The following is a 27,259-nucleotide window of genomic DNA, read 5'->3' on the forward strand; positions in this document are numbered from 1 at the left end:
CGTCACCAGTGGGGTGGGGTACGGCGTGAGGGCGGCAGCGGGCCGGCCGCCGCGGCTGGTATTCCTGCGCTCCGCGCCCCCGTGCCGCGGTGCCAGCCCGCTCCATGTCCCCAGCGGCGTCCTCTGCAGAGCTCTTCGCTGCGCCGGGCACTGTCCCGTGTCCGGTCGTGAGCTGCTATGTGGGAATTTGAAAATGTGTTTCCCCGGCATCCCTCCCTAGGGCTGCTCCTTCTTGTTCTTAATTCTTTTCACTCGTTTGAGCTCTAGCTGTGTTCGGACCTGGTTTTTCCGTCCCCTTAGAGGACAAAATCTTGGCCCCAGTGCAGATTTAACAGTTTAGGAAATCATATTCTACCTTCGTGTTTGTTAATGGTTGGCGTAAGCTTTGAGTTTGATTTGTGGTTTTCCATTCCCACCAGTTTAGAAGTGCGGTACCTGGCGACTTTTTTGCTATTATTTTCTGTGAGCATTAAGCATTTATTCAGCACTAAAAGGGCTCAAAAAGTACATTTATTTTTAGTGGACAGGTAAGTACTAGCTGTTACAGCAAATGCACTGCACTTTGTACAAAATAGTGATTTCCAGTATAAGCATAAATTCTACTTGTAACCTCTTATGATGTTTCAATTCTATAAGCGTGTACTTCTTTTTAAAGAGATGTACCAACGTGCACAAAGCACTGAAAAACTTTTATCACTGTATATTGTATTTGTGTTATTCTGATTTATAAGGTAAGTATGTCCAAGGTAAGGTTTGGTTTTTTGGTTTTTTTTTTTTTTTTTGTTTTTTTGGTTTTTTTTTGGGTTTTTTTTTGGGTTTTTTTGTTTTTGTTTTTTTTGTTTGTTTGTTTTTGTTTTTTTAAGAAACTATTGCAATAGTTTAAACAAATCAGAGATAAAAATAAATTATTGAGGGATTTGCTTAGCCAAGGGAAGAAACTCAAAACTGCCACGGGGCTGAGGGTTAATTATAATGAGGGCAAAGTGGTGGTTGAAGCTGCAGCTTCTGCAGGTGAAAATAAAATGGGGATGTAAGCTGTCTATGGTGACATCTGTGGTTACAAAGCTGTTAAAGCAATAGGGCTGGCACTACTTGGAGCTTTCCCTTTCTCTCCCAGAGATACTGCTCCAGATTAGAAAACTGTTTTCCTACACTACAGTTCACTGCAAAAACAGAGTTTTGTGGTGACTTAGCATTCTTCTCTAATTTGTGCCCAGATGTGGGAGAAGGGAGAGGCTGATGGGGGCTGAGGGGCCCTCTCCTGGGGCTCACTGTTTGCATGGAAGGCTGTCCCTTGGGCACAGGGACTGTCCCCCACCTCCCCTCAGGAGCCTCCTCATCCTCTGGGGTCCCCTCAACAACACACCAAGTGTGCCCTCACTCTCTGCTCGTATGAAGAAGAACAAAGCTTCTCTCTGCTTTTGTGGCCTCCTGTTTACCGCTTCCTGCTTTGTAGGAGGAACCAGAGGCAGTGCCTGTACCGGAGCCTTCCCACAAGTTTCCAAGGAGAGCCTGCCCTTCTCAGACAACTGCCTGAATGTGGCTTGGAGGCACGAGAAGGACAAGGTGACATCATCTGCAAGAACAAGCTGTGGTGGGACCAACATGAGCCTTGCCTGGAGGAGGGGAGTGTCCTGGTGGGACAAGGGAAGAGCAGTTCAGAGCCATTTACTGTTGTCAAGCCTGCTGCTTGGAGTGGAGAAGGTTTCCATCACAGCTTTGACTGTTTCAGGGTTGTTTTCACCCTCTCTCAATCACAACCTGCTAAGTACCATAGCCTAGTTAGTTGTGCTACTTATTTTTCTCTCTCCAAATACTTACATGGTTATTTCATGTCAGGCTAGAAACTCCTTTAACTGAAGGGTGGAAAACCTCTGGGTAGGTGCATCTCCAGCTCTCTGGGGCTGTGTCAATGACCCCTCTGACAATGGGAATTCTTAAACTATGCTAAGGCACATGGAAAATAAGGAGATGATTGGTGATAGCCAAACCTGGCTTCACCAGAGCAAATCATGCCTGAAAAATTTGCTTTAGAAACACAGAAGGACATATGTTCAGAGAAACAGGCATGATGTTCCCTCCAAAATAAGAGGGAACTGAGGTAGGACCCATAATATATTTGGAAGTAAAGAGTAAAGTTGAGGGAGAACTGTTCTGAAGGCATAGAATAGTTATTAATACTGGTACAAGACACAAGGATAATTTCAGACTTGAAGCCACATGAAAAAGTCACAAAAAGAAGGCAGAAGAGGAGTGATACCTTGTGTAAGAAGGAGGTAAGACATCTAATTTGTTTTGATCAATTTTGGTACTTTTAACTGAAGGAGGGTGTATTGAAAATGAGATAGTAACAAATGGGAAGAAAAACAGGACAAAACTTCCTGCTGCTGTGGTTGCAGCAGGAAGTGTATCACAGCAATTTTTTGGCCTCTCATTTCCATTTATGTAAATATTTTTTAGAAGTAGAACAAAAAGGCTTGTGGTAACAAACATGTAGTGCATGTATATCACACAAATCTCACAGGCAACAAGAAATAACATAAAGGTCTCATTAAAGGAGAATGTAGCACTTGATTCCTGATGCAGTTTTCATTTGATTTCTCATGCAAATCAATATTTTATTGCTTCTTTCTTTCAACTTATCTACAGTTTATAAATGCCCCTCTCATCACAAAACAGATAAGTAGCATCTAAATATTTGGCAGAGGCTAAGCGTCCACCACCGAGATCATGGTAGTAATTTTTAAAACTGTCTGTCTTTTAAAATTATACCAGCTTCTTTCTTGTCATATCTGTATGCACATGATTATCACCCAGTTATTGATGGGCAAAAAGGGGCAGTCAGCATGGGGGGCTTATTCTTGTGATGTTTAGGGGTTTGGGTAAGTTTATTTATTATTTTTTTATAAACTTTGGACTAATGGCAGGGGGATTCAGCAGTGGTATTTCCTAGGAATTTTTACGTGGCCTATGTACTTTAATGTTATCATAAAATTCCCAAATGGGGGTACACAATGATGTGAGAAAGTTTGCTGATGACTTAGAATTAAGGAATTACTTAGAGGAACAACACAGAAAAAAACCATTTTGCTTCATATCTGCAGAGTGTCTCATGATATTCAGTAGCTGCATGCTGAAGCAGTAAATGATATGTCAGTAATATAGACGACTTGCCTTGAAGAAAAGGCAGCCTTGGCTTTTTTAATCTATTTCTCTTTTTGCTCAGATTATGGATGTGTAATGAGAAGGTTCTGTGGTATTGTTAGTGCAATGCTTAGTGGAGATCAAAATAGCAAGTGCTAAGAATAATGGAATTGCTAGGACAATAATAGAATGTAATGAATTGTTACATTGCAGCATAAATCCATTGTATGGTAAGTATGACATGCAGGTCTATTCCCATGAAGAGTGACATGCTGGAAGTAAAGAGAAATGGTCACTATTTTTCATAACAAGAAAAAAGCAATGAAATCCTGTGGCAGATTCAGTGGTACCTGCTGAACATTGGTGCCTGTCTTTCCTTGGTATTACACGTTGAAATTTCTCAACTCTCTTCTCCTCTGTGAAGAGTTATCCCCCCTTTTGGGCTGGATTGCAAATCAGAGTTAAAGTTCAAGCTTATTAACTGCTTTGTGGAGAAAGATGCGGTGGAATCTGATCTATCTTTAAGAGATTAAACTTCAGGGCACACTTTTCCCTTTCCTATGTGTGTTGTGGAAGGTACAGTTCTGCTCTTTAAGCACTGTGGATGAAAACTGCCATTGCCTTATGGTGTCATTAATTGTACAAGCCAAAAGTCTGCCTTTCCCTTTAGGTTCTTAAACGTGCACATTCTGTAAAATAAGAGAATGGAGGATTTAAACCAGGATTCATGGCCTTTCATTTTCCTGCCCCACAGAACTGTTTGAGGAGAAGTGGCTCTCTCTCGCCCTCACAGTGGCTCCCTCCCTGTCTGAGTCATTTTCCCCTGCTGTGCTTCCATGGGGAATGAAGTGCTGAAGACTGAATCTTGGAGTCAGAGGGTAGTAAGTGTTTTAGTCTGGAAGCCATTTCCCCAGCCTTTCTAGACTGTCCCCAGCATGAAGCATCCTTATGTCCACTGTTTCATCCCATTGTGCTGGAATAAAACATTCATGTTTGTGAACATCTGTAGACCAGTGCTGACAATATTGACAGTTTTGGAAATTGAAAACAAAACACCCAAAATATATCTGTGTGCTCATTGGAACAATGAGTTCTAGACTGGATGTGTTTTTGTTTCTTACACTGAACAAAAGAGCAGTATTTAGTAAAAAGTATTGTTGGTGTCCCTGTTGGACCTTAACATTATCTCATTCCTGAAAAACTTGCTGAGGAAATTTGAATGTTACAAGAATGGGAGGATATGGTTGTAAGCTCTGCTCCATCCTGTGTTGTTTTGGACCCTGGCCATCAGGAAACATTTAGTCTATCTCAGAGATGAAACACTTTCTCTTCAGAAGTAGTATTATGAGCAAGATGTGTAAATAATCTGTGGCAAGCAGTGACTTTGTTACAGAAAGGGACATCATCCCAACTTTTCCTTTATTTGATGAAATTTTAAAGAGAGATTTCTACAAATAATGTGCCAGAGGAGAATTTGCAAGGTTTGCATCGACCTACATAAACCCTAGTTGAACATAAAAGCAGATTAAAAGTTGTTTCACTCTGCTTCTGTCACCCTTTGTACTTTTTCAACCACTGATCTTTATTCTTTGTTAATTCACATATGTTTAATGCAGCATTGCAAATATTTTTCCTCACATCCCAAAGTATTCATAAAAATATGGCTGTGTGAGAATATTTCAAAGAGCATTGTTTGTAATTTTCTTGCCTCTGCACAGCTGTGTGTCTAGAAACTGGAAACACAGGCTTCTCTGTGCTGCAGAGGAATGGAAATAAATCATAATGCAAACTCTTTCAAAATAAATTATGTATCCTGGAGTATCTCAGATCGGGAAAACGTTTTGTTGCATAGCTTGAGTTTTATTTCAAAAGATTGACTCTATACAGACACTCACTTTTGTATCTTAACTAGTTATTTTACTGAATGTGTCTGATTTGGATGAAAAGACGTGGTTGACCTGATCAATTCATGCCATGGGTTGGTGGAGGGGAAGCAGGGAAAGGACAGTTTGAAGCAAAGCGAACAGAAAACCTCGTGGAGGAAGAAGACCAAGATTGCCACATAATCCTATGATTAATTATTCTCAAGAATATGTTTTTGCAGAAGCAGGAATTAAATATGATATGAAAGGCAAAGTAATATCTTTGAAATAATTTTGGAAGCCCAGCATCAAATCAATTGTGCAACTAAATTATCACATTATAATTATTCAGACACTCTTTCTTAAAAGCAGTTTTAATATCAAATATTTTATGGTGGTTAGTGTTCATACTTATTCTGTGAAATAGGGAAATACTAAGTCAAGGTTTCCATAGATTGTGAAGCAGAGAAGTTCTTCCAGATTGTGGAGCAGCAACAACACTGGAAATAAAAAGTCAGTCAAATTTCAACTTGTTGATACAACTTAGAAGTGAAAAAACTGCCCTGTGAACTGGCAGCTAAGAACTTTCTAGAACTGGTTAGCCACTTGCTACCTACTTTTCTGGTGTTGATGTTGGATTAAAGGTAGCTAATGCTGCCTTTTTTTATGGTGTTTGCTGCAATTGCTAAAGTGTTTACAGTCGTGGAACGTAGTGGAGAGGAAAATGAGGGACAAATTGGGTTGTAAAATAGATCAGGACAACAACAGTTCTTTTATTGTTTATTCTTCTGTTTCTAACAGTTCTTCTGGACATAATATTTTCTTTACTGATGTTATCTCCTGGCCTGATTCCCACATCCTTCCATATTATATATCCTCCTCCAATAAAAGTACAGTATATGAACTAAAAGCTTTTATCAGGCTATCTGAAACTGCTCTGCAATTCTTCCTTGTTGTGAAAGTGTGATCAGACTCTTTCTATGAGCCTCAGGCTGCAGGTGTATAATTGCATTTTAGAAATAGGGCAGGCTCAGTTGTTTCATTATGAAGGACCTGGAAGGCCTGTCTCACAACAGTCCTTTTTCATCTCTCCATATAAGCCTCTTCCCAAAACTTCTTGTCCAAAGGAACACAGGGACACCCTGCAAGTCCTCCCTGAAGAGTCAGCCTTCCCCAGCCTACCCAACAAAGCATGTGGTCTCCATGTTGAAGGGATTGCTTTACCTGCACAGATGGAAACAAATACTGCTTCCCATGTTATTTTAAAATTGATACAATTTTCTGAGCTTTTAAAGAACTTTACCCACTGAAATGACTGCAAAAATTTTTTCTCAGATATTCACAGTCTTAAGGTTTTATCATCTGGTCAAGGCAAAACTCCCGTCACATTAATGACTGCAGGCACTGAGTCCCTCATAGGACTCAAATCTGGGGCCAGAACTGATGTCTTGCATCAAAATATTCTGATTTATGTACCACTATTGGAAAGTATTAGACAGCAGTCAAGTTATTTAATGATTTCAGATTTTTAAAAGCAAGTGAAGATATCAGAGTCAGATTCTTTTAAATCTTCCCTTACTACAACAGTCTGGAACATTCATTTCCAGTGCTAATGATCACAGAGGGATATCCACTTTAAACATGGGTTAAAAAAAAAAAGCTTTCAATACAAGCTTTACCTCTATCATCACATCTGTCTGCCTTTTGCCATTAGTAGGCAGTGTATTTATCTTTGAAGTCCTGTGTTTGCAAAGGTGCCAGTCATGCTCTACTAGTCCTCTCTAATCTCCATGTGTGCAGTTAGCTGACAGTGTAACACAATATTTGTTCTTTAATTTTAAATTTGTGGTTTCTAATGAGTTCCAGGGTCTTAGTCTGTTTTTACCCTAAACACCTTGGGCTAGGTCACTGAACCTGTATCTGGTGGCATAATCTACCAGGCTTATTTGAGTTTCCTTAACCTATATGCTTATTTAAGAATAGCGGGAAAGGACAGCAGTGGAAGAATGTTATTTACTAACTCCAAAAGGTTAGTGAATTCTCTGAATTTTGATATCTGAAAAGAAATTAAAACATTATTAGTATTTCTAAAGTAACTTAGTGTTAAAAGGGATGTTCTGGAAACAATCTCATAATTATGGTAAAGCCTGTGGTAAGCTGGATACTCCAGTTCTGGTCTTAACCACATCCCACTATGTGGCCTGATTTTCAGTGGCTGAAAATACTCCAGGGCTTGCTGGAAATCCCCTTTATTTAGAGGTTGGATGGAATCTCAACAAATTGTATTGTGACACGCACTGTCACAGAAGCAGATAGTCTTCCTTTTCCTTTTCCTTTTCCTTTTCCTTTTCCTTTTCCTTTTCCTTTTCCTTTTCCTTTTCCTTTCCTTTTCCTTTTCCTTTTCCTTTTCCTTTTCCTTTTCCTTTTCCTTTTCCTTTTCCTTTTCCTTTTCCTTTTCCTTTTCCTTTTCCTTTTCCTTTTCCTCCTTCCCTTGATTCCAAGCTCCCAGGGATGTTTTAGTCATCCTTGAGATCAACCCTGTTAATTTCAGTGCAAATAGAACATAAGTAAAGCTTAATTTCCACCAAAATCAGATTAAAGAAGGATTCTTTAAATGCTTTCAGTGTATGCCCTCTACAGCTGTCAGGCTTTCTGTCCATTTCCTCAGAAAACTGTGCAGTGGCTGCAGAACTCATGAAACTGTGATATTATAAAAAATAAGGATGTAGAAGTGGTATAATTGAGAACATGATTTTTAGCCTGATTGTTCCAAATTGTAGGATTTGTGATAGCAATCAATTTATTAAAAAAAAAAAAGCGCCCCATCTGTTTCCAATCTGTACTTTCCTCCTTTAGTGAAAGCTGTTTGCATCCTCAAAAATATCCAGGGAATTCTCTAAAAGGCTGGGAAAGTATACTTCTGTCTGTCCTTAGAACAAGCTGTTAAAGTATCTCTCAACCTAAGTGAGAGGTCAGGGGTGATCAATGTATTCTCTGCTACCTCAGGAAAATGTAGTTAATCTATATTCAGGTTTTAAATCTCACAAACACTACCAGGTTTTAGAAAAAATCTGGCTTTTCTGGCTTAAATTTCGTGGATTTTTAAAGGTTTTTAATATTACATGGGAGGTGGACATTTTATATCATAACCTAATGACCAGGAGTTGGACTTGTTTTTAATGATGTGAGACTAACGAGGACAGGATGCCCTTGCTAACAAAGAATAAATAGCTGGAAGATCTAACTTTTCATTAGTGTGGTATTTTAATATGTACCTTCCATGGGTTAAGTATTCAGACAGGTACCTTTGGGGATGCCAGAATACTGCAAGTGGATCCATATCCATAAACCAGTGGGTTTTTGTGGAATAAGGCAAAGATAGTTTTGTTCTTTTTATGCTGTTCTTTCAGTGAAAAAAAAAGAGCACAACTTCCATTGACTTAAACACAAAACCAAGATTGTGCTTGATTATGTGATTCCTGACTTGGATAATGAATTTCTGCTCTCCCAAAAGACTATGCAATATTCTAGTAGAAGTAACATCTGTAGGTGACATATACACAATTTAATTTTTTTTTTCTGAAAGGCCTGGGATTTAGTTAAAACAAGGTAGCTAAAAGTGATTTGATTTAGAGGTTTCTAAGAGTTGTTAATCACTCTCTACTTTCACCACACACACACATAATCTTGAATACTTGCTTCACTTTAGCAAACTAGGTACCATAGAATCATAGAATGGTTTGGGTTGGAATGGACGTTAAAGATCATCTAACTCCAACCTCCTGCGGTGAGCCGAGACACCTTCCATCAGACCAGGCAGCTCAGAGCTCTATCCCACCTGGCCTTAAATATTTCCAGAGATGGGACATCCACAGCTTCTCAGGGCAGCCTGTGCCAGTGCCTCACCACCCTCACAGTGAAGAATTTTTTCCTAATACCTAATCTAAACCTACTCTCTTTCAGTTTGAAGTTTGAAGGTTTTACTTTGAAGGTATGGTATCATAGGCAGAATTAGCCAATACTGTGGTGTCATTCCCTTATTCATATCCTCTTCCACATCCTTCAGCTACTCTTCAGTGTATATCTCAAGCAAAGAGCCATTACTATTTAAGGCTTAACATTGCATTTATGTTTGGAAAATAAGTAATCTTTTTAACATTAATATTTCCAAATGCTTCAGTACTGCCTGTGTTCTTAAGATAAGGGCTGTATTTCTCCACAGCCTGATGTGTCACTGCTTCTTTGCAGGAGGATGACTGTGGGGCCCAAGAAGGTGATCTGACAGGTGATTTCTCTGGCACCCTAGAAGATCAGAAGGGACATTCCCAATGGGCTCTGCACACCTACACTTAGGTGTACCAACTCAATCCAGATGGAATTCTGCTGCGTTTGGTGGAGTTGTTCTGTTGGATGGCATATCCACAAAGATGGGGTTGTAACAAGGCCAGAACTCTGTGGTAAGTCCATCAGCTCTCCTGCCCCCTTGAAGTTTCTCAGTGAGCTGTGCACACATGACCCCACAGCGCTTTTTTTCCCTCCCATGCACACAAACTCTGTGGTAAGTTGTTCAGTGAGTTGTGACACGTATTAATGTTGTTGGCCTCTGATCTTATTTGGTTCCTTTTTCTGGGGGCTGACCACAGCAATCCTATCTGAAAAGTTTTCCACCAAACTCAGAGATAATTTTCATTAAAGCTCTCTCCGGTTTAGTCCTCAAGCTTGCGTGTCTTTCTACTCAAGAATGCAAGCAGCAAAGGAAAGCAATAAATCCCTTTGAATAATGTACCAGTGCTCTACTGTTACATAACTGTCATCCCTAAGTAGAAGATGCCTATTTACCAACTAGAGAATATTGGCAAGGATTTAAGGCATTTAAAGATAATTTTGCTGCTTCCAGAATTTGGATCATTGACTCTTAACCTGAAAACTGGTTTTACAAATGTCCTCCAGGGAACACATTGTGTACTTAACTTCCCCTATGAAAACTACAAAAAAATTGTATACCAAAATACAAGGATTAAGAGCCAGAGCCATGGCATATTTAGACTTGGACAGGGATATGAAAACACCTCAGTGAATGTACTTAACAGGATAATTTCATTTTACCATATACACTGTGTGACTACAAGTAAAAGCATGACATAAGGAATTGTTCAATACTTTTTTAATAGTAGAATATTTCCATGGGCTTGTAGTGCTTAAAGAACTGTGAAGTTTTTTTTTTTACTGAGGAACACAGGGTAGCTACAAGAAGCTTAATGCAATTAGCTTGTACCAGAAAGGAAAAACCAGATTTTGTCAGGAAGGGTTTTGATCTTTCATGGAGCTACAGGAACATGGGCAGCTGGGAGAAGACCTTATAACCCCTTTCTTAGCCTGTGGAAATCTTTCTCCTGTGTAGGACTCCTACTGGTAGTGCTGGTTGGTTTGTTTGAACTTTGTGATATGGGATAATTCCAGTGAGTACTCAATATGCAGTTTTATCACCCTCTGCCTTTGGATGTCTGATTAAGCATGACTGGTTGTGATTGGGATTTTAACTACTAGCAGGCTTCCCAATTACCTCAATTATCTTTGCCCCAGGAATGATTGCTATTTCCAGGCACACATCCTGTTGCCCACAGTTTCTCACACAGGCTTTTCTGGCACCTTTCTTACAGTAATAGCCCTTAGCACAGCACACTACAGACTAAAAACTATCCCACAGTACCTCCTGAGTACACTGCAGCAGTGACACACTTTCTGCATGCATATTCTAACTCTTCTGCTTCCACTCTATTTTAGAAATATTCAGAAACTTCTTTTTTTTTTAAGATTTATTTAAAATTATAGCAGTTATGCATATTGCTTAGAACGCATTCTATCCCAAAAGCATTTCTTATAGTTTCTTTTCTGAGTAAGTAAACCATCTGCAAAAGGGAGTTTATGAAAAAAAAATAGACTATCACAAACTATTTACAGTAGAACAAGTAGTGACATGTAAAATTATTTCTATTCAGGTCCATGTTCTAGTAGCTCTTCTGGCCATAACTTATCTGCAACACTATGGGTAAATATGAAAAATATTTTATTAATTTCAAGTGTATGCCCTGTTATGTAATTTTGTAGAGAATATTGCCTAAACCATATGAGACATACCTAAGCTTCTGTGCCAATATCTGTATAGTAATATTTTGGCTTGTAATGCCTAAATTCCCATTTCCTGAAGCGAGACCTGGGTCCTAAGAAATTAACCCAAGAGAACATTTTACTTGCACTTGAAGCCACCAGGAGTTGTTTTTGTGGTTTTTACTTTAGAGTAGAAGTTTCTTTGTATAGTTAGTCCTTAAATATGTAACTCATATGTAAAGCCAGCTGAAATTATTGTTTAGATTTTGAGAGCCATATGCAGACTTCAGACATGCTGCAAACACATGCAAGCTGTTGCATGACAGTGAAATAACAAAAACAAAACCACATTTTTTTTTTTCAGTCATTACTAATACTGATATACCCTTTCTCCCTGAGAGAAATTCATAGGGAAGTATTAATAAGGAGCATGCTTTTGACTAAACATCTTCAGATGTAAGCAATAGCCTTTTAAGCTTGGATAAGCACTAAAAAAAAAAAGAAAAGTGAGTATTAATAATAGAATTCAAAATGACCAAGAAAAGGCATTGCAAGCCTGAACTATGAAATGATAGTGAATTTTCAGAAGGTGTCATTTTTGAAGTAATACAATCTTCTGTTTTCTTGCAGAGTAAAACAGAACCTGTCTCCCTCTGCTGGTCTTCAGAGAAAAAAAAAAGTTTATAGATACTAAAAAACCCCCGGCTATAATTTTGATACAAATTACCAGTTGTTCCAAAATTAGCACTTAAAGCTTGCTGACTTTAAATATACAGAGGTCACCTTGAGGCTGTCAGTGTCTTGATTAGCTGAGGATTGGTAGATCTTTTAGTGTTTAATCTGTTTAGGCTTCGTTTCTCAGTATATTTAACATGATTTCTTTGAGAAAATGTAACAAGATAAATATAAATAGAACAAGATAAAAGCTGTTTTGTCTTTAATTCAAACATCACCAAATCTAGCAGCTATGCTAAGAGCAGCTTCATACTGGAGTTGTAGATGTAGTTGCATGATTTTCTTTTCCTGAATAGTCTGAGTTGGTCTACTTTCAAATCCAAAATTTGTGTTGCAGACCACACCCCAGTGAACAAAATCCTGGGAATTTCCACACTGCACAAAGTGGATGTGGGGTTTTTACCATGTTCTGGTACATGGCACGGATTCTGTGAATAGGTCTTTGTCCTTGGTAGGATATGCTCTATCTTCCCATTGTCACAGGAAGCACATTTGTCCTTTAATAATCCCTGTGCTCCTACTAACAATTTGTCATTTACAGAAAGGATACTCTAACAATAGACATCAAGACATCAATTTTGTTCCTTCCAGTTAGTTAAAGGCAAGCAGCAATTCCAGTAGCTCAAAGCACTCACCTGTTAAATTTTGGGGGCACATAAATGCATTTTATGCTGAGAAGAAAATGAAGGAAATTTTGGCTTTAAAGTGATTTTAGTTTGTTGTTTTGTTTTGTTTTTTTTGATGGGGGTGTTTGGTTTTTTGGGTTTTGTGTGTTTTGGTTTTGTTTTTTACTTCCCATGTGTTACAGTCACCACAACACATTTGTTAAGCTTTGTTGTGTGTAGGTGTCCTTTTGATCTAGGTATATTTCAGGCTTCCTTGTATCCTAGATATTATTTAAAAAATCATCTACCAGTGACAGTTTGTCATATTTCCAGTTAATACCAGTGTCAATATTGTTAGTTACACAAACTGATTTGGTCTTTGCATATGCTGTGTGTCAGTTCTTTTGGGATGTTTGACTATCAGCATAGCAAGCACAGCACTTACTCTCTCCAAATATTTGACCAAATTCTCTCATTTATTCTGTCTGTGGTATGCAATTTAAATTGTCATTAAAATGTTATTTAATAAATTGTAGTGTTTTTTACAAGACATAGTTTTATCAAGTGAAAATATCATTGTTTTTATAATAGTTTTATCTCCTGAAAACCATCAGGGCAACTGTGGCATTTGGTCTGTGTATCACACAGAAGATACACAGGAACAAGACAGTGAGGCTGCTGAGACACACACCTTGTGCAGTGCTTTTACATGGGCACATTAGTAACTTCCTGTGTGAGAAATACTTTAAAGCTGGCATCATTTCTGCATGTGGGAATGGCTAACTTGTAATCATCCATTCCTAAGCAGGTCTGCAGGCTATGCCATTGTTCCCCTCTTGACTCAGCTCTCTAGGAAATAGTGTCACTTTGCCTGGAATCTGAGCTTCCAAGGCTAACCAGTTGTCTTTCTTGAAGGAGAACTGCTGTGGCTGCCCAGCTGTGTGGCATTTGACATACAAATGGTGTTTCTAAAACTGGCTGGTACCACTTCCAGAGTGCACCTGATAATTGGTACTTGGGTAATGTGGATGTAGCTGAGAAACAATGAAAGCAGAGGCAAAAGTGCTTGTGTTGGAGTTGCTCTTCAGTGCAAAGTGCTGGCCTGTATCACAAATAGTGTGGCCAGCAGGAGTAGGGCAGTGCCTGTCCCCTGGAGACCACATGGGTGAAATGGCACCTTGAATCCTGTGTCCAGTTCTGAGCCCCTCAATTCAGGAAAGATATTGAGGTGCTGCAGCTAGTCCAGAGAAGGGCAACAAAATTGGTGAAGGGTATGAGGAACAGCTGAGGGAGTGTGGTTGTTTAACCTGGAGAAAAGGAGGCTCAGGGGAGGCCTCACTGCTCTCTACACAATGCTGAAAGGAGGTTATAGCCAGGTGAGGGTGGGTCTCTTCTCTCAGCAACAGGACAAGAGGAAATGGCCTGGAGTTGTGCCAAGGGAGGTTTGGGCTGGATATCAGGAATAATTTCTTCATTGAAAGTGTTGTCAAGCACTGGAACAGAGTGCCCAGGGAGGTGGTGGAATCACCATCCCTGGAGGTGTTAAAGAAATGACTGTGTATGGCACGGAGTGCCATGGTCTAGTTGACAGCATGGTGTTCAGTCAAAGGTTGGGCTCAGTGATCTTGGAAGTATTTTCCAACTGTAATGATTCTGTGACTCTGGGAAAGCAAAGGAAGGAATAGCACACTCAGTTTGTATTCAGTGTGGTAATATGAAATCAGTGCCTATTTAACATTAAATACCTTCAGAATACCTTTAAAAAATGAGATCGTGCTAAAAAGAATGGGCTTAAATTATTTTTTTTTAAATGTGGAATAGCAAGAATTTTTTTTTACATGAAGAAAATAATTTCCAAGTAAAGGTACAGACAGTTCTTACAGTTATAGTAACACTGATAGGCATGGTCTAAAATTCTTCATTAATCCACAGAATAAACCAAAACATCTTTCCTATCTCAACTAGTAAGATTCATATTTGACCTACTGTCACATATTATGTAATAACATGTTGGATGTTGGTCAATCTAATAGCCATGATCATGGAATCATAGAATGGCTTGGGTTGGAAGGGACCTTAAAGATATCTCATTCCAATATGATCTTGTTGAAACTGTTGGGTGTGCCAACTGCCTTTTGTTCAGACTAAGCAAGTTAATGCTCCTTTACTTAGCAATGGATGAAACATCGACAAATGGTTATCCCAGGACTAAACCCTGTGGCCAGTGAGTCATAGGTGCAATTGGGAGCAGTTTAAGGTGACCTGTACCTGAAGGGGAAAGCAGCACAAACACCAAGGAACTGGTTTGCAGCAGGATCCAGGCAGAAAGACACTGTGCCTCTGTAAAGCACCATTTATGTGGGTCACTAATTGCTCCAAGTATAGAGCTCTCCTGGCCAGGATCACCACAGGAGCCCAGTAGAGGAGGCGGCCAGGAGACACGACTGCCAGGACAAAAAGTCTAAAATGCAACCTGAAAAGAAGGTGCATTTGGACAGACTGTCTGGAAAGGAACCTGAAGCTTTCTTTTTTTGGGTAGATTTCTTCTACTGATGCTCTGTGTTCAAAATTGGAGCAGAATTTGCTTATTGATTGTCAAAAACGGAATGGCATTAGAAAGGATTGATTTCTACTCCTAATAACTGTCAGCCTGAAGAATTCCTGATGGCTTAGATCACAAGGGTAGTAAGAACTCTGGTAATTTTTTTAAATCTATGTAATTATGGTCATGTTTGTGATGAGTCTCCAGGAACCCATTTTGTGTCAGTCTTCTAAGTCCCCATTTTGCTCATATTGAAATCTCCTGAAAAGGCTTTCATTGACCTTAATGGTGTCAAGATCTATCAAGTAGAAAATGTTTAGATGCTAAAATGACGGTTATATATATCCACAGTAAAAATGTGACTGCCAGCCATGTATTCCTGACTACTTTTTGATAATTCATTTATATTGTAGCTTCTAAACTTATGTGTCTTCTTGTCATGTCTTCTGTGCTTCATTAAGTGTTTTGTATTTTTCAGAATTTCTGTGTGGTAAAAGTGCAGAATAAAGTACCAATAGGCATAAACTGAATGCCTCGCTTATTTAAAGTAATCCCTGAGTGGACGGAATATAAAGTTATTCCCTCTGGAATTCTTTTACATCTACATTAAAAATAATACTGCTACGTTTAAATGACCATGACAGCTTTTAATGTGATGTTATGAAAGGCCCATTGTCTATAAACTTTGTATGAAATCCCACATGCAAGACTTTAGGGCATACCCAAAGAATTCGTTCTTTTGAAGCTACTGTGAAGGTCAAACCAAAATATTTGTTCTTTCTGAAACGTCTTGGTATGTCAGGAAGGTTGGAGTTGACAACAGGAATCTGTCCTTGCCGGCCAAGTAGTTTCTGAAGTTAGTTAAGCAAAATTCTATGTAGTGGAACCTGTTGTTCCAAATCACTGGGGTCGTCCAGCAAGCGCTGGTGCTGTTCGTGCCTGCAGCCCAGCCCCATGTGCTGGGGGCTCCCCGGCTTCCCCAGGGTCACTGCTGGACCCCGTCCCCGCTGCGTCCTGGCCCTTCCCCCGCTGCCGGCGGCTGAGGAAGTCCATTGTGTCCGCGGCGCGGCTCCAGCCCCCCCGACGGACGTTTCTGGTGCGCTGGGCAAGTTCCCAGTCATGCCGAGCATTCTTAGGAAGATCGGGCGATAAGGGGAGGAAATGACGGAGAGTCACCCCAGCGCCACCGGCCCCGCCGCCCCCCCACGGCCGGCGGGACGGGCCCCCTGCGTGGGCCGGGGCGCGGCGGCGTGGGCTCAGGTGAGGCGGCCCCGGGGCCAGGCTCGGCGGAGCGCCCGCCCCGCCCCGCTCCGCCCCGCGCGGCCGGCGGAAGTGAGCGCAGCGCGGCGGGGGGAGTTGCCCGCAGCCTGGAGCGCTCCTGCTGGGAGCAGCCGGGACGAGGGGAAATGGCCGAGGTAGGCGCGGGGAGCCCCGGGGGTCGGGGCGAGCTGCGGGCCCCGCGCCGTCCCGGCCCTGCCGCGTGTCGCTCGTTCCGCTCCCCGCCGTGCCCCGCTTCGCCCGCCCGTCCCGGGGGTCGCCGCGACCCTCGGCCTCCGGGCGCTGCCCGCCACCGGCGCGACCCCGGGGCTGCCCCGGGCGGCACCTGCGGGCGGCGGGCCCGGGGTAGCGCTGTCCGCACGGCCCGTCCCGCTCCCTTGGCTCTGTGGGCTCCCCGAGCCGGGCGCGGCTGCGGCGGCGCTGCCTGCGGGAAGCGCTTCCAGCCGGGAACTGCGTGTCTGGAGCTCTGGAGCGGCGCCGCTCGGGGCGCGGAGCCGTCCGGAGCTGCTGCCCGCGCTCCGCAGGTGCTAGAGGTGCTTTTTGGATCCGGGGATGAAGTTTCCGCGGTGGCGGGGAGCTGTCACCGGCGCGGAGCGGGGAGCTCGGGAGGTGCCTGGCGTAGGGGGCACCTTGGCGGTCGCTGCAGAGACCCACCAGGTTTACGTTTCCTTTTTGTTCATCACCTTGTTGGTTTGGGAGGGGGTTCGCTCGCCCCGGGTTGCTGTGGTTCCAGAAAAGTAGGATGTTTACAAAACTGATCCCTAAACAGCTCTGCTGTTTCCTCCGGGAGCTTTGCCGATATTTCTAGTGATACATGGAAGTTTGTGGCTGCCTTGCTGTTCTTGGCTCGATCTAGTTTTATCATTCTGTATCAACACAATAAAAAAGGTATTCCTGCAGCTTTGTTAGCACAAGTAACCTCCCACTTCAGCTATGCTGTTATTGGGGGAAGGATGTGGTAGCAAGATGCAGTCAAAATAAAAGCATTTGGAAGAAAAGGACATTCTGGTGGTCTTTCTACTCATTGTATTACTTATTACAAGCCTGATACTTGTAATACTCCAGAGCATAGCACAGTTAAACTGATTTGGGGGAGAGGAGAGATGCAGAGGTTTTAACTGATAACATTGCATATTTAATGCAGATCTCTTCCCAAAGGGAACTGAAAATGTAAGAAAAATGTCTGATGTTTGTACAAGATGTTGTGCAATACTTGCTTTGAATATAAGCTGTATTCTGGAGTAGTAGTGATGGATGACTTATGAAGAATCCAAAGGAGAAGCAGAAATGGGGCAGGGGAAATGAAATCAGACAGACAAAAGTATTTTTTATATGGCTTTGTTGGCTTTGAAGGCAGTTGTGTGCTTCATTCTCCCAACACTGAGAGTGGGCCTGTAAAAAACTTTATGTATCTGGGAGAAAGAGAAGTTGCTTAAATTGGCCTCACTTAGCACATTTGTGGGAGGGGGAGAAAGGGAATATAATTCCCACTAAGTTCTGTTTGTTTTTTGGGGTTGTTTTCTTTTGTAAAAGCAAGTTGGAGCAAAACTGGTAAGAATAAGGGGACAGTGAAAGAAAGATGCATAGAAGATAAAGGCAGCGGGAGAGAACACAGGCAGAAACGACAAATACTGGAAGAGAGTATTTGGGGAGAGGATCACAGACCAGACAAGTAACAGGTTATTTAGAGTCTCATGTTCTTAAATGGTCTGCTGTATTTGAATATTATTTTACGTCTCTTAGAGGTGCTTGTTTATGAAAAATACAAAGGAGATCTCAGGAAATATTTAATATTTTGATTGATTTAATAAAATAGATTTGTTTTAATTTCAGTGCATTAGTAACCCTGATTTATGTACTTGAGGTTCCTCTTTTATTGCTGTCATCCCTGAGAACTCAAAGGTTCATCAGGACATATAATCATTGTATTGAAATTGATGATTTAGTGATTTTTATCCAACTTGAGTAGCTCTCTGTGTACTAATAAAGAAAATTGAATGCCTTAAATGGAAAGTGATGCATTTCAAAATGTCAAGTAAAAAAAAAATCACTTTCAGATTCTGTGTTCCTTTGTTTCTTGCTTCTCAAACTAAATTGAAACTGTTAATATTTCTTACTCAGTGTTGCTGTTGTATTTGCTGCCTAGCTGGAGACACTTGGATTAAAATGTTTAAGGAATAAAAATGCTGAGGTGATGTTTTCGAGGATGTTTTTGTTGTTGTCTTAAGCTTTGATGTGGGCCCAAAACCAGACGGTATGGGGTTATTTAGAAAAATGAATGCTAGATTTGAATTTTATTAGAGCAGGATTGCATGTTGTTTGTCTTTTAAACTCTTGAACAGCTCTTAAGGCTGCCTTATGGGAACTTCAAAAATTGCAGTGAAGTAGCTCTGGTGGGTAGGCCGGTTTAAGTCCAACACTGACATGATTAAAATTCAGAAAACACAAGATCAGCGTTAAAGACATTCAGGTAAAGATGATATTTTTCGGTTTTTTTGTTTGTTTGTTTGTTTGTACTTTTTAGAAGTATTGCCTTTTAGTGTCTACAGTCAGTACAGAAATTATTTGGTGTTTATTTGTTTTTAGGATAATACAACAAGCTTAAAAATGAGAGAGTGTTACATAAATGTAAGTTGTTTGCTTTATGGATGTGTGACCATATAAATGTATCATTCTAGTTTAAGTAGAAGATGTGGATGTGTAATTAATTACCAGAACCAGGGTTCAGTCTTTATCATCAATAAAATTAGTCATCTAATACAGCATCACCCAGCCCCTTTGTAGGTGAGGAGGTTGATGTGATGTAAGTTTGTGAGAAGAATAGTGAAGTTGTTTCCAGACTGGACAGGGAAGGGAAGGAGGAAATGTTTCAAAGCGTGCCAGTAATGATAAACCTCACTTAAGCTATAAAAGTTTTAGAATGAAATGCTTTCGTCAATGCTCACATTTAAAAAAGTTATGAGAAGTATTACTTCAACCTGTAACTTTGTAGAAATGCAGCCTGAAAGTATTTCCTTAGATTAAGGTGTCCAAGTGATGGTCACTTCAGAGGGAAGAAATGGAAGTAAGAGGGAGAAGGTATGTGTGCATGTTTCATGTAACTTGGAGTTACAAACAAAACATGACTTACAAAAACCCAACCAGAACTTGCAGTGTGTAGTGTGTGAGCACCTTGTGGTGTTTGTGCTAAGGGAATGTCACTGGATCAGATCTGGAGGTTGTTTAGTGCATCGTGACCCAGAGGAAATAATTGAGGTTGTAGGCATCAGTGTTGTAGTTGATGTTTGTAAGGGACTGATCAAGAACAGGTCATCTCAATAACTGATCTGATCTTCTGCTTAGGTTGTAGTCACAGCAGAGGAGTAGAGACAGTGCTCTTATAAGGTGAGAGCTGGAAGTTTACCCAAGTTCAACATCCACCTGAACAAATTCCTGATGAAAAAGTTCATCAAGAGTCTTAATCTTAGAGAAGTTACCTCAGGATTCAGGAAGTACTTGAGTGCCAAATTAGTAGAGACTAGAAGTGTATTTTGAGGAAGTATTTGTGTTGGTTTAGCTTTTTCCTGTTTGCATTTCCAAAGCCACCTTTAGAGACAAGATCAGGATGAGATGAACCTTTGGTCTGAGCGTAGCCACCCTGTTCAATTTTCTACCTGTGTACTGTAAAAAACCAAACTCAAACAAACCCTGTAATTGTTCAATCAATACATGTGATAAGCATTTAGTGTTTTCTAATGGTTAAAGCGCAGAGGTACGCGTGAACAGTGCATTTCTTCTGTCAATTAGTAATTAGCAATTCTGCTGGATCTCCTATGAATATGAGGTGTGTGACTAAGAAGCATCTGCTGGTTATATCTGAAACTGCAAGTTTCCTGCCTGAGGGGAAACTCAGCTGCTGAAGCAAGTGGTGGAAATAATTTGGCTACTGCAGCAGAATTGCATTAGGTTAGACTGGTAGGGTGATACTAATACAGTGATACAGAGTTAAGTCTGGGCCAGAGCTGAGGTGTCAGTGTTTCCTCCCCATGCATGTTTTAGATGATGTTTTGTTGATGGTGTATGTTGTGCACTGCTGCACAGGGAGTAAAATAGGAGCTCTGTGGGGAAGGGTTGTTTTTATCTCCCTGTGCTAACAGCTTCTGTACCTTGCATCATGAGCCTCCTGCATTTTGCTGTATTTTCAGTGTTTTGTGACATTAGTAGGATGTCTGCAGGGCTTACTTCAGGCACATAATTTAGGAAACATTGGGAAAAAAATTTAACACGGTCCTTTGTCTATGCTGCAGAATGTTAGAGAACTATATGGAAGGTGTTTGGGCATCTCTGTTGTGGTAATTAAAGCAGACAGCACAGATGTTTCTTTCCTCTTTCTCTATTCTACCTACACTAGACACTTTCTACGGTTTTGATAAAATTGGATATGTAGTTTAAAATGTTGTCTGTCTTGTGTTTAGTACCACTGGGATCAGGATTAGTGCAAGTACTAGTTTAGCTACATGCTCCAGGTAATTTGTCATGTTCTACTGGGGTCAGGCCTCACACTGCATGAATAACTAAGGTCCCTTCCAGCCTTAATTGTTCCATGAAAGTGATATTCCAGAATAAAATTACTTTGCAAGTCAGGAATTACTGCACCAATTATTCAGCTGGGGAATCAAAATATTTGGAACAATGATCTCACTTAAAGAATAGGAAAAAGGCTCCCCTTAAGCCAGCAGCTAATGGTGATTCTGTGTGAAAGTTTGTGTTGCCTGGGTGTTTTCAAATATCCATTGAAAAGGGGGATTGGTGGAGGGATTGTGCACGTCAGGGTGACCTGGAGAAAAGCACCACTTAAGACGTGTCTGTAGAGTAGACACTGGGTCTCTGTAGAGACCCAGTACAAAGGTTTTAAAAGCGAACTTTTGAAACAGGAGGGTTGGAATTGAAAGCATTATTCTGTAAGGAGAAACATTGCAACAGAACTAGAATTCCTAGCCTTTGTCAAACAATGAGGGTAATAGGCTTGGCTGTAAGGCGTGGAAAAAACTGTCTTGGCCAAGTGCGTCGGAGTGAAACAGCCTGGGATGCCATCAGTTTCATTCTTGCTCTTTTCTGGTACCTGCATCCAGAAAATACTGGGCAGGGACAGAATAGGAGGATGCTGTTAGAGAGCTGGGAACAGGATAGGGATGCAAAGTGTGGTGAGTAGTTCTACAGCTGATGAAACTGCTGCCAAGCTTCCTGTTAATTTGTGTCTTCCGCTGATGGGCTTTAAGGACTTCTTACCATGATTCAATCATTTGTAAAGTTTATCCTGATGATAAATCTGCAGTGTCCAGTTACATGAGCTCATGGTACAGTTTTCTTCTGGCTGTGAGAGCCAGTGTTCTTGGCAGGGTCAGGGTTTTTGTTTTTATGAACCTTACATGGAATTCAATTATCTGTATGACCCCTATCTCTTAACAGACCTAAATGGAGTGGAGGTTCAAAATTTGAGGGGAGGAGTATAATAGCAGAAATGTGCTGAGTAAGTTTGCAAACCTGCTGTACCAAAACTACATGTACCAATATCTACTGATGGAAGGGCTTGCACTGGCCAGTGGTGCAGACCATTGCAGGGAAGAGTGTGGCCATGGGAAACACATGATCTGTAGGTATCTGTAGCTGCCCTCACTGACATCTGGCTGGAAATCATGACAGATGCATCCATGCGTTGTCTCTCTTGAAACATTGATCAAAACCTGAAAATTCAAATTTAACAGCAGCTACAAAATGTGCCATGTCTACTGATGATCCTCTGCACAGTGTCCTGGGTGAAAATTTATTTCAGTAGTGCATAAGTTTTCATAAGCACTGAAACAGCTGAGGCTGGATTTTTCAAGGGATTTGTTGCTGATGTTGAAAGACCTTAAAGGCTGAGACTTCCTGTTCTAGTGCTAGAAATGTCCTATTCTTGCCTAGCCCTTGAGATCAAAGGTTTTGTGATGAAATTGTACTTTTTAGGCATAAATGAAATTTCAAAATCAGAGTGAAGAGATGCAAGTTCCTGCTTAGGTATTTATGATCTGAATTATTTGAGCAAAACAAATGAAGTGAGTGTTGGTTCAGGGTTTGTGCCCAATTAAAAATTGCAGCTGTATTTCAGCTAGTGAAGTTGTCTTTGAAGGTTCTGTAGATACGAGCTGAAACAAAATGGATTCAATTTTCTAGTTAACTGTGTTAATCTCATTTGTAAGGAGGTACTTGCTAATTTTAATAAAATGACTGGATTAGAGAAGCTACTAAGTTTTTAGTGGAAAGATAGTGTGATAGAACTGTATAGCTTTAACACTGACTTTTCAGAACAGTTTGTTATTGAGAAAACCTCCACTTTAAAGCTAACATTATTTAAAAAGAATAACAGCCTTAGTTCAAGAAGTCATGTCATGAGTATGTGCTCAGTTTTTTTTCTCAGTTTGTAGCAATCTGAATGCATCTGGCAGAGAAGGCTTCTGAACATCAAAGTTCTTGTGACTTTTTTCTTCCTTTTTTTTTTTGCTAAGGAGTTTTCCTGCTGTGGCAAATGTCTGGCTATGAATTCCTTTGCAGATGATTAGTATTTTCCACAGTATATTACTGCTATATTTTGCTAAGTTTTCCCTGGTTTCCCGTAAAACTGCTACTGTCTCTGGTATGCAGGCAAGATTTGTTAATTCCTAAGTTAGCTATGATCCAGTGTGAGGCAAATACTTCAAGTATTTTCATTTTTGTTTTCTTTAATGGCAAAATAACCTCAAAATTACTTTGAAAATTGCACTTGTTTTGAAGAAGCACTGGCTGCTGTATGCCAGGGCCTTGCTTTATAAGGAATGCAGGAAATGGCCTGACTTGTTATCATTGCTTCTGTATTTAGTGCTTGGACTCCAGGGAGTTCATGTGCACTGATTTCTGATAGCTATAAAGTACTTCTTGTGAAGAAATTACCAAATAATATGTTCCGTGCTTGCGTAGAACAAATTATAAATAGGGTATTACAAGCCTTGGGTGTTTTTGAAAAGAAAGCTGTGCAACTCATCTGAAATAGAGAAGAATGTTAACATGTACATAAGCAGATGGTGAGATTACCTCTGCTTAAAGTAAAATGATCTGTGTTTGATGAAGTCATCCCTTGCTCATGAAGATAGGAAACTAATTTAGATTTTGGGAGTCTTTGTCCTGGTAGAGATGTAATGTCCTGTACTGGTTCCTCAAAGCTTCTTGCCAGAAAACTATAAATTCGTTATTGGAAAAAAATTTCTTCCTGGTTCCATTTTATGTATTTGCTAGGCTAGTGCATATCTTTTTTTAAAATTAAGCCTGTCTAAGTGAAAATCTGGTTTAAAATTAATTTCTGTTCCATGTAGAGGCTTTGATCTGAAGGAGATGGTCAGGCATCAGGCATCTCTTGAAGTTTCTTGGTTCTTGATTATTAAGAAGTTTTCTTGCTGTTTTTTTTTTTAAGAGTATTTTACTCATCTGAAAGAATGAATGATGTGCAAGACTCAAAATTATATAACAATGCACAGGTACTTGAGTGATCAAATTAACTTCAGGCTCTAAACACATTTATGTATAATTGTTACCAAGGAAGTGTTGCTCTTACAGAAACTCTGGTAGACTGGAGCCAAAGAGGTCTGCAGACTCCTGTCTGATCACAGCTGGTTGAGAAGGAAAGTACTGTTCCAAGTTAGTGAAATCTGGCTGCAAGAGACATTACCCTTGGTCAGGGCTGTAGTGGTTGAGGCTTTAGATCCACTTTTAAAGGAAGTAGGTGAGGTTCTGCTGGAGCAGTGGAAATATGGTGACTTCACCCAAATATGAATGTGTATGTTTAATTTCAAAATTAGGGGACAAGTAAGTGATGTAGGGGATTGTTTTATCACTTCTGAATTTCTGTTATAATCTCTTCAATTGCTTCTGGCTTTCATTTAAAAATAAATGAAATGTTTCTCATGTTCTTTGAGTGCTTGGCAAGAGGAGCACTCTTGAAGGTGAACAGATTGACAGCTGAAAACTGATTATTACTGTTACTTAATATAGTGTGCAGCAGTTCAGATTAGAGAAGTCCTAGATCAGTAAAGATCACTTCTGGGTCTTCAGTGACCTCCAGCTGTTGCAAACTTCTGGTTAGTTCCTATAGCTTAGTCAGTAATGGTTCAGGATTCTAGGATTTGAACTGAAACTTGTTTTTCTGAGTGTTTGAGGAGTTCCCTGCTGATAGATGATCCTAATGGAATTTGCCCTTCTAGAACTTTGTAAATATTGGAGAAGTTTAAATTCTGCTCACTCTCTGCCTTTGAACTTAAATGGCTGCAAAGTGAGAGGTTCAAAGTGAAGCTAAACTTATGTGAAAAAGTTAACTGATGCTGCATGGTTAGCATTTAAAAGAAAGTCTATCAGTATTTCAATCATGCTTAGGCCTAGGGAGCTTTTCTTCTGATGTGTTATATGAATGTACTGCTTAGAACTGACATGCAGGATAAAGTTTCGCCAAAACTAATGCAATTTCATAATTTTTTTTGTATGAGTATTTTTTACCTCAAACTGTTAAAAAAAAAACCTGCAGTCTGCTTATGAAATTTGATAGAAGTTTCTACACTGACTTTAGAAGTTTCCCAAGGACAGGACTTAAATACAGCAATCATATTATGTGTATGTATGCTGTTGAGGTTGTCTTACAAAGAATAAGGCTGAAATTCAGTTTTTCAGATAATCACTAACCTTCTGTCTTGAATGCTGGAAGTCATTGGATTTGTCAGTGCAAGTGTGCTGTCATAAACTGACTAAAATGCAGCACCGTAATGTGAAATTGTGAAATAAGCAGTTACTGTGTGTCTGGGATTCTCTAGATGTTGTGAATGGAGGTGCTGTGGTAGCTGTGTACCATGTTTCTGAGAGCTAAGGAATGTGTGTTTGTCTGCAGTTGTAACTTCGTGGAACAGTGACTCTCCTTGTGAACAGGAGACTGCTTGATGATATGGAGATCAAGGCCATCGATTTCTGCAGACAAATAAGGCTTTTTGTTTTCTTTTAAGAGCTGGCTGTTGTTATATATAGATACTTTAAAGACCATATAAGTATTTTTTTCATCTCCTTAAGGAAAAATCACTTTAATTATAAAGCAGCACCTGAATGATTGATCATCTTGTAAGTTGTAGCCCAAGCAGTTCTGAAAGTATGATTCTATTTTATTTTTTTGAATAAAGTTCAGGAAAAAGCCCAGCTGCTCTTTAGAATTCTTAGTCAACACCAAGACTCTGAAAACTTCAAACTCCACTTACCTCAGGCTGCTGCTTCTTGGAAGAGCTAAGTAGGAATTCTTGAGAGGACTTTGTAAGTCAGGGTGTTCTTGCATCTAAAAATCTGACATAGCAGTTTAAACCAGCTCTAAGTTAATGAAGAGATTAAAGCCAGCTTAGCTTTCTAGACAGTGAGAAGGTGGTGTCAAGTATATGAGACTTCTCATTAGGATATTATCTGTAGCTGATAGGCTTAGACCATCTACAAAATACTCAGTACATCTTCAGGAGAAGTTTTAGTATGATTGTCCTGCTAACAGGAGCACAGTAAATAATTGAAGGCCACATTTGTGCCATTAATGGGTCCAGAGACCTGCATTATCTATAAAGGAACCCAGCAAAATAGTTTTGGGTTTTTAAAATTTATTTTCTGTTTGTGTTTTATGCTGAGCTCTGGAGAGAGGCAGTAGACAGGACAACACTTCTTCCTAATGGGAATATTTGTGGCTTTAATGGGTGTTCAACTCTGCAGCTTCATACACTGTACAGGAGAGGCTCTGGTGTCCATTTTTTTCTGTAGACTTTGTCTGTGTTGAACATTTATGTCATTATTCTGTGGATTGATTCATACTTATAACTTCCAAAGCTCCTTCTTAAAACTTTATGCCCCAGGACTTGAATTGTATGGTAATTCTGTTAGTCTGTCACTGTTTCAGACTTTCTGAAGGCATCCTCTTTTGTTTAAATCTTTTTTTGGTAACTGTAACATCATTTCTGATTTAATTTTGCTTTGTGAAGGGTTTCACTTGGATTTGTCTTCAGACTGAGCTGAAATGTATAGAACCTCTTATAAAGATGTATGTCCTTCACACTATAAGCCATTGAAATGAAGTAGATAAAACAAGAGCTTGGCCAGACTTAAAGAATTTAAAGAATCTGTTATAAATCTACTAAGAATCTTGCTGTCTGTGTGGGGAGTCCAGAGAAATACAGTCACTTTGTTTGAAGCACATCTCACTGGTTTGATTCAAGGAGGGGGGAAAAAAAAAGCCTATCTAAAATCCAAACCCTTCTAATGGGTATGAATTGAAAGAGAACATAAAGAATTTTGAGTTATCTGCCTTATTTGCTGCAGAGAATTCTTAATTTGTAGATTGTTGCATGACTTAAACTCAGAATGATTTCCATCTATAAGGCTTATCTGCTTCAGTGAAACTGTATTTTAATGAGGACTGCTGATTATGTAATCCTCCTAGCAGAAACTCATTATTCCTGATTTTTATCTTGCTGCTGGGGTGTGCATACTGGCTGTTGCTGGAAGACATCTTATCTCCTGGGCTCAGACCCGGCTGTGTGCAAAAAGCTGCATAATAAAGTAGATGTAATGCTGAAAAATAACACAGTTCTTGTGGTAATCTCTTTCAAGATTATTTTAATAAAGAGTCTGCATGGAGTTTGTGGTGAATATGGAAAGTTGTATCATAGTCCTAAACATGAGACTGGAATTGGAGAAATGCAAAATACCATTTTCTTGGTGGTGGCCTTAAGCAAAAGTGCCCTTTTGGAGTTTCTTTCCTTACCAAGTAGTGAATGACACTTCCTGTAAAGGGCTGTTAAAGAGATTAGTCAATGAGCAGCTGTATTTAAATAGTTTATTTTGCTTGTCCAAGAAATACCATTTCATAAGCATTATTTTTCTTGTTAAGAGGGTAAAGTACAATATTTTCCAAAGGAAGAGAGGTCCTT

General features: G+C 40.0%; 1 protein-coding gene and 1 long non-coding RNA gene across 5 annotated transcripts in view; both read left to right on the plus strand.

Moving 5' to 3' along the window:
* Nucleotides 1–28: 28 nt before the first annotated feature.
* On the plus strand, nt 29–13,004 carry LOC128790080 (uncharacterized). 3 transcript variants are annotated; one of them, XR_008431620.1, is made up of 6 exons: nt 29–527; nt 1,457–2,276; nt 3,899–4,025; nt 9,255–9,463; nt 11,006–11,055; nt 11,745–13,004. It is a non-coding gene; the product is annotated as an uncharacterized LOC128790080 (long non-coding RNA). The 3 variants fall into 3 exon arrangements; XR_008431622.1 differs by having other exon boundaries at nt 3,899–4,022; XR_008431621.1 differs by lacking the exon at nt 11,006–11,055.
* A 3,335-nt stretch (nt 13,005–16,339) lies between these two features.
* PIK3C2A (phosphatidylinositol-4-phosphate 3-kinase catalytic subunit type 2 alpha) overlaps nt 16,340–27,259 on the plus strand; it is a 49,191-nt gene continuing 38,271 nt past the window's right edge. Inside the window, exon 1 of one of the 2 annotated variants that reach the window (XM_053945004.1) lies at nt 16,340–16,411. The gene's annotated coding sequence lies outside the window, so the exon portion shown is untranslated. The remainder of the gene's footprint in view (nt 16,412–27,259) is intronic. The other variant, XM_053945005.1, reaches the window with a different exon arrangement.

The sequence above is a fragment of the Vidua chalybeata genome, chromosome 6, assembly GCF_026979565.1.
Source record: "Vidua chalybeata isolate OUT-0048 chromosome 6, bVidCha1 merged haplotype, whole genome shotgun sequence".
NCBI lineage: Eukaryota > Metazoa > Chordata > Aves > Passeriformes > Viduidae > Vidua > Vidua chalybeata.